At 39.5% G+C, this 9252-nt stretch overlaps 1 non-coding gene across 1 annotated transcript; it reads left to right on the forward strand.

The window, feature by feature from the left end:
- The first annotated feature begins 3549 nt into the window (after positions 1-3549).
- Positions 3550-3622, forward strand: TRNAF-GAA (transfer RNA phenylalanine (anticodon GAA)). The gene has a single exon. It is a non-coding gene; the product is annotated as a tRNA-Phe (tRNA).
- The last annotated feature ends 5630 nt before the right edge of the window (positions 3623-9252 follow it).

The following is a 9252-nucleotide window of genomic DNA, read 5'->3' on the forward strand; positions in this document are numbered from 1 at the left end:
CCAATCTACAGCAGCATGTAAATTGTATTTTCACTAAAGAATGCTGAAATAATGCTTGCATAATGGAAACCTTCAGATTTATCTGAAAAATATTTTGCAATGTGATTAAAAAGGATCATTATTCTTTTAGTTTTAAAGAACAATGATCCTTTTTTAATCACGTTGCAAAGTATGTATGGTTTGACAGTTCCTGCAATACTTAGGTAAGAAATCTGAATTAATTTGGTAATTCAGACTTGGTAATTCAGGACCTTTTCTAGATACTTTCTAAAAATAAACTAAATGCTCATTAAAACTTATGTGAGGCACATCATCGCAGAGAAATAGAGCCATTTGTTAGGATAAAAGTTATATGTAGTAACATTTTACACCACAGGAATCAAATACTGGTCAGCATGAAGAGGAAAAAAATATTAAAGCAGTGGTCCCGTTTATACTAATTACTAAAAATAACAAGATACAAAAAAAAAATATATCTCATCATTAAGCATTGAAATCATCCAAGTGTCTGCTTAAAAACATTTAAAAGGTTTCCTGAAAACAGGAGGTCTGGGACATTTTTTTCCATGATGTAAAAGCATGTTCCCTTCAATTTGATGAAGGCAAGATCTTTAGCAAGCTTTCTCTAGTTGACCTAATCAGAAGGACAGAGTCTGTGGATGAGAAAATGCCAAACACTCCCTTGAGAACTGATAACCGTATAATTGGTTGCCCCAACTGAATGTACTCCAGCAATAACACCATTTCCAGAATTGCTTGAAAAGCATACACTATTTTCTTCATAAGCATGTTAATGGTCAAAACAAAATTGTGATTGCAATTTGGAAACAGTTCAAAACTAACCCTCCTACAGAAAAAACTTTAAAATTCTACCTGCTCTTAGAGTTGTACTTAATAGATCTATTGTAGATTTTCTGCTGTGTGGATTGTCTCCTCTCAGAGCTGGGAACTCTATATATGTGATTTTATTTATTTAGGTAAGTTATATGACAGCCAGTTTTGCAATAGTGGTTTCCAAGAATTAAAATAGCTGCAAGAAGTAACCTGTGATGTCTGAGGTAAAAACTGTAGCAGGAGAATACTCCCTAAACTCTTGGCCCGAATGCCAAATGGACTCTCTCCCATCATCCCCAGCCAATAGCATCAATGATAGGTATACCAGTTCAGAATGTCATCCGAGTTTTCATAATTACAGCTAAATTCAAGCTTGGGAACAATTTTATGGGGAAAAAAACATAGCCAAGCTGAAATGGAAAATGATTAATGGAAGAGGTTGATATGCTGATTTTTGACTTGGGTTTCGATGTATCTGACTTATGCTGGTATTTGATAGCTGAAATTGCTCAAAGAATGATAACTTTGCTGGTTTGGTGTGTGTATGTTTGTCTTTAAAAAAACAACACAGGGTTGTGTATGAAATCCAATGGAACTGAATCCAGCATCCCATAATCAAATGAATTATGGGGAAAAGCTTTAAAAATAAATGATGTTAATGTAATGTTGAACTTTGTACCAAAACTCTGGAAATTTTATCAGGAATTATATTCTATATAATATTCCAGATGTCAAGAAATGGTTTTTGGAACTGTGTTTGTTTTTAAAAAGGAAATATTTCCTTCCAATTGAAGGATGCGGTTACATATGGTAACATGTATTATTAGTAAAAGCAAGTAAGCAGAGATTGTCATATCACACAATAATATTTTGTACAGATATTGCAGTAGTGTATTCTTTAGTTAACCAGGCAACTAATTATAAATGAGATTTTCATCCTAATTTGTATTTTTAGTTGGCTTCTTTTTTAAAAAAAACATTATGTGTGTGTGTGTGTGTGTGTGTGTGTGTGTATATATATATATATATATATATATATATATATATATATATATATATATATATATATATATATATATATATATATATATATATATATATATATATATATATATATATTAAAAAGATTATTTTCATTATCGTTCTTTACAGCCAGCAGTTGTCAAGATTGTCTAGAGTAGTTTTCCCAACCTCAGCTACTTTAAATTGAGTGAATAGCTCTTCTATTAAGCGCTGGCTGGGAATTCTGGGAGTTGTAGTCCGCTCAGTTTAAAGTTGCTGAGGTTGAGAAACTGCTCTAGTCTAGGCAATCTTGACAACTGCTGGCTGTAAAAAAAAATTACAATGAAAGTGATGTACTGTACTTCACCAGATCGTTGGGTTATCTGTTTTATCATTTTTTCCAACCCTGTGTGGATTTTAGTCTAATATTTCTTTGCGTCTGAACACATATGGTAATATGAACCAGGTATCTGATGACATTTCCAGCATTTATCCGATTTATTCTTAAAACATTCTCACAAGTCTCGTCCGGGTAGGTGCCACCTGTAAAACTTCTTACACAAATTTTCTTTATATGCAAGTTGACATTGTCATTTTATAATTTTGAGACCACAATTTTTGCCACTTATCCAAATCAATCCCATATCCAAAATTTCCCCCCCAAGCAATCATCGTTTCTTTAACTTGCTCCTCCTCCAATTTAAATTCTAATAGATATCCATAAAGTTTTTTTAACTACCTTTTCATCAGTACCCATCCAAATTTTATCTAAGTCAGTCAACTTATCGTAGATCGTTGGGTTATCTAGCCTGGAGTCCGAGGTGCTCTGAGAGGCCGACAGTTGAAAGGTGATGATGATCGACGCGGGCACGAACTTCTCGCTTTCTACCCAAGAGATTTTTGCTTAGGAACGCGGCAGAGACGGAGCAAGAATGGGGCGGAGAAGCGCCCTCTGGACGTGGGCAGAGGTAATGCAGCCCCATTTCACGCGCCAGAGATTAAGAGGGAAAAGTAGGTTCTTTTGCTCAAAGGAGGGACCTTTTCCATCGCTCTTACCTGCTTCTGCGGTTCCATTCCAACCTGCAGGGATGTTTTAATTCAAGACTTCCTAGAGATCCTCAGCCATTCCAGGTCATAGTTTTGTCCCAAGGGTGCTTTTTCAAGAGGCAGCTGGACTTTCTGGTTTTTTCTTTCTTTTTTTTGAAGGCTTGGATGAGAAGCGAAACGTCTTCAGAGAAAAAGCAGAAAGTCCAGTTGAAAAGGCACCTTTGGGATTCCTCGTGGTGCAATTCGCATGGCGAGAACTGCTCTCCCATGCTTATAGTTCTGTCCAATTATGCCATTTGTTTCTACTCGCCAAACGAAGGCAACAGGGGCTAAAGCTGTGAGATTTGCATCATGAATCCGAGTAGCTTCTAGTGGAAAGATAGCCGGTGCTTTTAGTAAGCGTTAGAAAACCAGCCTCGTAAAAAAAGCAAAATAAAAGCCCTTGAGTGATTTGCACCTGTTGGCATGCAAATTATTAGTAGTAGTAGCAGAAGCAGCTAATTAAGGAGAACTGCGCGCTGGACCAAAAGAAAAAAAAATCCAACTGTATATACTACTAGATCTTTCCGTTATTTGAAATATAACTAACGCAGAGATCCAATAAAATCAGCAGAAAAGAATCGATCAAGTTTTTTCTACTTCATCTGGAAGAGAAGTTGATCAACTGCCGAAATAGCTCAGTTGGGAGAGCGTTAGACTGAAGATCTAAAGGTCCCTGGTTCGATCCCGGGTTTCGGCAATCTCTTTTCTGTTCTATTTTTTTTTTTTTTTACTTTGCTCAACAAGAATGTTTCTTCCCAATCTCGACCCGGTTGCAGAACAGCCTCGTGTAATCCCGTGTATCGGAGGAATACACGTGAAGGAATTATTGCTGCTCTTTTCCACAAGGTTTTCGGTGCATAATAGGAGGAAGGAAAAAGACGCTGCGGGTGGAGAGAGGGGGGGAAATGGGAGGGGGGGAGAGAGAGAGAAAGGAAGGAAGGAAGGAAGGAAGGAAGAAAGGAAAGAAAGAAAGAAAGAAAGAAAGAAAGAAGCAAGCTGCCTTTGAAAATACTTAGCTGGACCCCGCAGCCTAACTTGATTTCTGGAATTGCAGCAGGAGAAAATACAGGATATTAGTTCATTTTTAGCCTTTCTCATGACCTCCTGTTCATGTGAAGTCTTGCATTGGAGACTTGGTGTTTGGTTCAAAAGTGGGACTTGCTTCCATAGTTGGCTAAGTTCTCCGGCGCCCCCAGTTTGGCCTGGAGCTGAGAAGAGCTTGATCCCTGAATTTGAGATATAGACAATCCCAAATCTGAGGGCTTCTTTGTCCACCCGAAAATAGAAATCACCAACCAATTCAAGCAAAGCAAAAAGCATTTATTGGAGGGGTGTCGTGTGTGTGTGTGTGGGGGGGCACTTCCAACAAAACCAGTGTATTGAATAAAATAACACTGATTAATTTTTTAAAAAATGTAGGGAAATGTAATAAATATGTTGCTGTAGTTATATGATTCAAGGAGCATTGAAGGGTTAACCTACACAGATTAGTATGGGGCCCCTATGCTCGTGGGACCCACGGGCAAGTGCCCATCAGGCCCAGTGGTGGGATTCAAAAGTTCCCACCACCGGTTCTGTGGGCGTGGCTTGGTGGGCGTGGCTGCAGGGGTGGGATTGCTGAGAGGTTAAAAAGGACCTAGGAGTAGGGCGGATGGGTGGGCCCAACTGCAGAGCATCGGAGAGACTTAGAGCAAACCGGTTCTCTGCCAGCTGATCTTCGGCGCCACCGGTATGCCAGGACCGGGCTGAACCGGTAGAATACCACCACTGATTAGGCCCATGCTATTAACTGGAAGAATAGTGGATTCTACTTTGGGAGGGATTGTCCAGATAATTTACTAGAATTTTGTTCAGGCAAAAATTCCGGATGGGAATATTTGTCCTAAACTGTTATTGCCTCAAGCAGTGAATCAGATTCTTCAAGCTTTCTCAAAGCGTCAACATTTTGAGATTTAAGTTATACCAAGTGGCCACAGGAGATGTGTGATCTCTCCCATCGTGTCTGAAAAATTCATTTTGAACTAGCATATGCTGAGAACATGCCATGTGATTTGGCAGCATGAAATTCCACGTACAAAGCTGCATCAGGGACTATGGATCCCATCATTAAGCATCATAAGGTTCCAATATAAACACTGATTTTCTGTAACATGAAAAGCTTCTTTAAAATAATAATAAAAACATCAAAAAGATCCAACCAACCTTAATTTTGAGTAGAGAAGTAGACGTACAGAGTTTTCCTTCCGCAGATTGACTCTCTAGGGCTGAGGATTCTGAAACATGATCCTAGAATTTAGCCTTAATTTAGCTTCTTGTCCTACCCTCAGGTGCTTTGGAGAATAGCTTGACTCCCTCTTCTTTGTGGCAACCCCTGAGACATTGGACCACTGCTAACCTGTCACCCCTATTCTTTCTTTTCATTAAACTAGACATACCCAATTCCAGCAACTGTTCTTTATATGTTTTAGCCTCCAGTCACCTAATCATCTTTGCTGCTCTTCTCTGCACTCTTTCTAGAGTCTCAACATCTTTTTTACATCGTGGAGACCAAAACTATGCAGTATTTCAAGTGTGGCCTTACCAAGGCATTATAAAGTGGTATTAACACTTCACATGTTCAGGTGTGTTCAGGTTATTGTTGTGAGGCAAATAGGAGGAAGGTATGTTCTCTGCCGTGAATTATTTGTAAAAATAATAAAGGTGGGACATAAATAAACAAATAAAAATCAACAAAACTAAATTTGAATTATTGCTGAATAGCATCAAGAAAAATTTGCCTGATATACTCCAGTCTTTACCCTAGCAGGATGAAATGATCCCAAGAAGCTTAACACCACAACAGTAGTTTAGCAACCATTTCTGCAGCGTACAGCTTGTTTGAGACCTGCATTTATTGGGAGTGGTGGTGTGGTAAATCAATGAATGTTGAAGCAGATAGAAAAATACTTTGAAAACCACTGAAAATGGGAGTTGTTTTTTGCAGAAGTGTGTCTCAACCTTGACAATTATTAGATGTGTGGACTTCAACTTCCAGAATTTTCCAGCCAGAATTCTAGAGGGTGAGGAGAACTTGGGAAATTTGGCTGTAAGAGTGCCTCTGTGAGGTTTAAACCTAAGTAAAGGTTAGAAGCATTTATTTAGTGCCAGAAAAAGTATAGACATGTTTTAAAACTAAAGAAACCAGGTGATGACCCATTGTAACCTAATTAACATAAAAAATTGATCCAATTCTTTGTTTAAATGTTAATAATAGGGCCTATACTGGTCTCTATCTTTCTCACACACTCCATTCAATCACATTATTTTTATAGTTGGCCATGCTTTCTCTTTCTTCTCCCCCCCCCAATAAGAATAAGAATAAGAAAGAATAAGAAAGTTATATGAACTGGGCTGTAAAATTCAACATAGGCTGCTCTCAAGCCAGATACATCTCTGAATAACTCACTGAATTTTAAATATTTTTTGAAGTACATTAGAAGCTCTGTCATTACTGAAGCCATTGAGGAATCCAGTAAGAAAATATCTTTGAAACGATGACAAGGCAGGACTTTAGCCAGGCTGCCACATTGCTATATGTATATATGTGTACGTGTGTCTGTCTAGCTACCTTTCAAACTTTATTGAAAATTTTAAACACAATACAGACTAACGCAAAGTAAAATAGAGTGAAAAGGGGGCAAAAAAAAAGAGAAAAAGAAAAAGTCCCCTAAAAGTATAGTAGCAGATACAGTAAATAAGAAAGAAAGAGAAAAAGGTATAATTCCAATCTTCTTTACAGCAGTTATAAATACAATCATAAATTGGCCCCCATCTCTAAAGTTACACCTTGACTCTCTTTCTTTCTAATCATCAAATCATAAATAATATCAGGTTTTTTTTTTCTTTGTATGCAAAGAGTCCATAAGTGGTTTCCAATTGCTGCCGTTTTGATTATTTTGACTGTCCCTACAGATGCTATGAAATATTTTTTTGTCTATTTCACATTAGATGTAATCAGGAAGACACTCTCTTATTCGTTCTCTCTAAACCACAGAAGAGTGAAAGAGAATATTTAAAATTTCTTGTACCTGGATGCTCTTGATCTTCCAATGATAAGTACAATTTGCTAGCCTCTTAATGAAGACCTCTGTCTTTGTTGGGACATGATTGGATGTGAAACAGTCTTGGTGTTATAGCTAGAAAACAGATGGCATAAAACGTCATTTGAATATACTCTGACTTCATCTTAAATTCATGACTGTCTTCCTTTTAAGTATACATATGGCTGTTATAAAACAGTAGGACTCTCAGGGTGATCTTAGGATCCTTGCAGAGGCATTACAATTATCATTATTGATCTTTTTTTAAATATTTTTTTTATTTTTATATCCAGGTTGCTGGATAAGAAAGCTACCTGGACCTGGGGGCGATGAGAAGAAACCGCATTCCAGGAAATCAAAGACTTACTCACATCAGACTCTGTGCTGATCCAATACAGTGAAACCTTGCCACTAACATTAACCTGCGATGCATCACCATTCGGCGTTGGGGCCATACTCAGCCACACCTTACCCAATGGAAGAGAAGCACCGATCGCGTTCTACTCCAAAACACTATCCAAGGCAGAGAGAAATTACAGCCAACTGGACAGTGAAGCGCTAGCCGCAATAACTGGAGTCAAGCGATTCCATGAATACCTCTATGGCAGGACCTTTTCACTGATTACAATCCATAAGCCGCTTCTAGGAATACTCGCAGGGAACAAGGCCACCCCCAACATATTGTCACCACGAATGATGAGATGGTCCGAGTTCCTTGCCGCATACAGCTACAATTTAATCCACCGGCCAGGGAAGAACATATCACACACTGACGCCCTGAGCCGTTCTCCCCTACCTGAATTGGAAGATGACCCGGCACCAACCACATCCACTCTACAAATTGAGACATTACCAAACCTACCCATAACCGCATCAGACATCGCAAAAGAAACCGCAAGAGACAAAAAGCTGGTGCGGATTTTAAACTGGGTAGGTAAAGGGTGGCCGGAAACCGAGAATGTTGAGACTTTTAAACCATTCTGGAACAGACAAACAGAACTCTCGATTTTGAAGGGATGTGTACTATGAGGGGATCAGGTTATCATACCAGAAATACTAAAGGAAAAAATACTGTATATATTGCATGAAGGACACCCGGGTATTGTAAGAATGAAATCCCTGGCCAGGAGTTACGTATGGTGGCCAGGGATGGATAAGGATATTGGGACATGGGTGGTAACATGCACACAATGCCAAAAATCCAGACCTACCGCCCCCTTCTGCACCTGTACTCGACTGGGAAACACCGAGGGGGCCCTGGTCGAGGATACACATAGATTTCACAGGACCCACGAAAGGACCCACATTTTTGATAGTAGTAGATGCTTACTCCAATTGGCTGGAGGTAAGCATCATGCACTCCACGATGACAGAAGCTGTAATCAGACAGCTGAGGAAGTTGTTCGCAACACATGGGTTACCGGATCTATTGGTCTCAGACAACGGGCTGCAGTTCACGGCGTTGTCATTTGAAAGGTTCCTCACCGAACAGGGAATAAGGCATGCCCTAACAGCACCGGGTCGGCCGGCTACGAACGGATGGGCGGAACACATGGTTCGGTATACTAAAGAGACACTAGATAAATTAGATACGGGTGACATACAGGAGAAAATCTATAAACTGCTAACTATACAGCATATCACACCAAACACAACAACTAATAAAAGCCCAGCAGAACTATTGATGGGCAGAAAATTAAGGTCACACCTAGATAGATTACACCCCACATACAGCCCCAAAAAGCCAACAGACTCCTCCAGTAAGTACCACACAATTGGAACAGGGGACCTGGTCTATGCAAAAAACCTAATGGGGTACACACTTTGGATACCAGCGAAAATAACCCAAATAACAGGACCCCAGTCATACAGAGTAGAGACAGAGGACGGAAGAAACTGGAGGAGACACATAGACCAACTGAGGTCAAGAACACTAGAAAGAAATACTAAAAACCCTAGGAGCGAAGGAGAAGAACACGCACACACACAAGAACCACAAACATCAAAAAATAATAATAACCAAACCAGAGAGGGGGAGATCCCTCAAACGCAAATGAAAGGGGAGGGGGAGACCCTCCACTAACACGACAAACAACGAAACAAAACATAACAACAACTCACCAACCAACACCACCAGTAGCCCCGGTAAGAAATCACAATTACTTACCTGAAGAAGACTTCAAAAGAAGGGAGCAGGCAGCGGGAAGTCAATACGAAGCCGCTCCTGGAGAGAGCAGCCAAACCGACT

Source organism: Notechis scutatus, chromosome 5, assembly GCF_049901735.1.
Source record: "Notechis scutatus isolate UNSWTSFEM ecotype Mainland chromosome 5, rNotScu1.2, whole genome shotgun sequence".
Lineage (NCBI taxonomy): Eukaryota > Metazoa > Chordata > Lepidosauria > Squamata > Elapidae > Notechis > Notechis scutatus.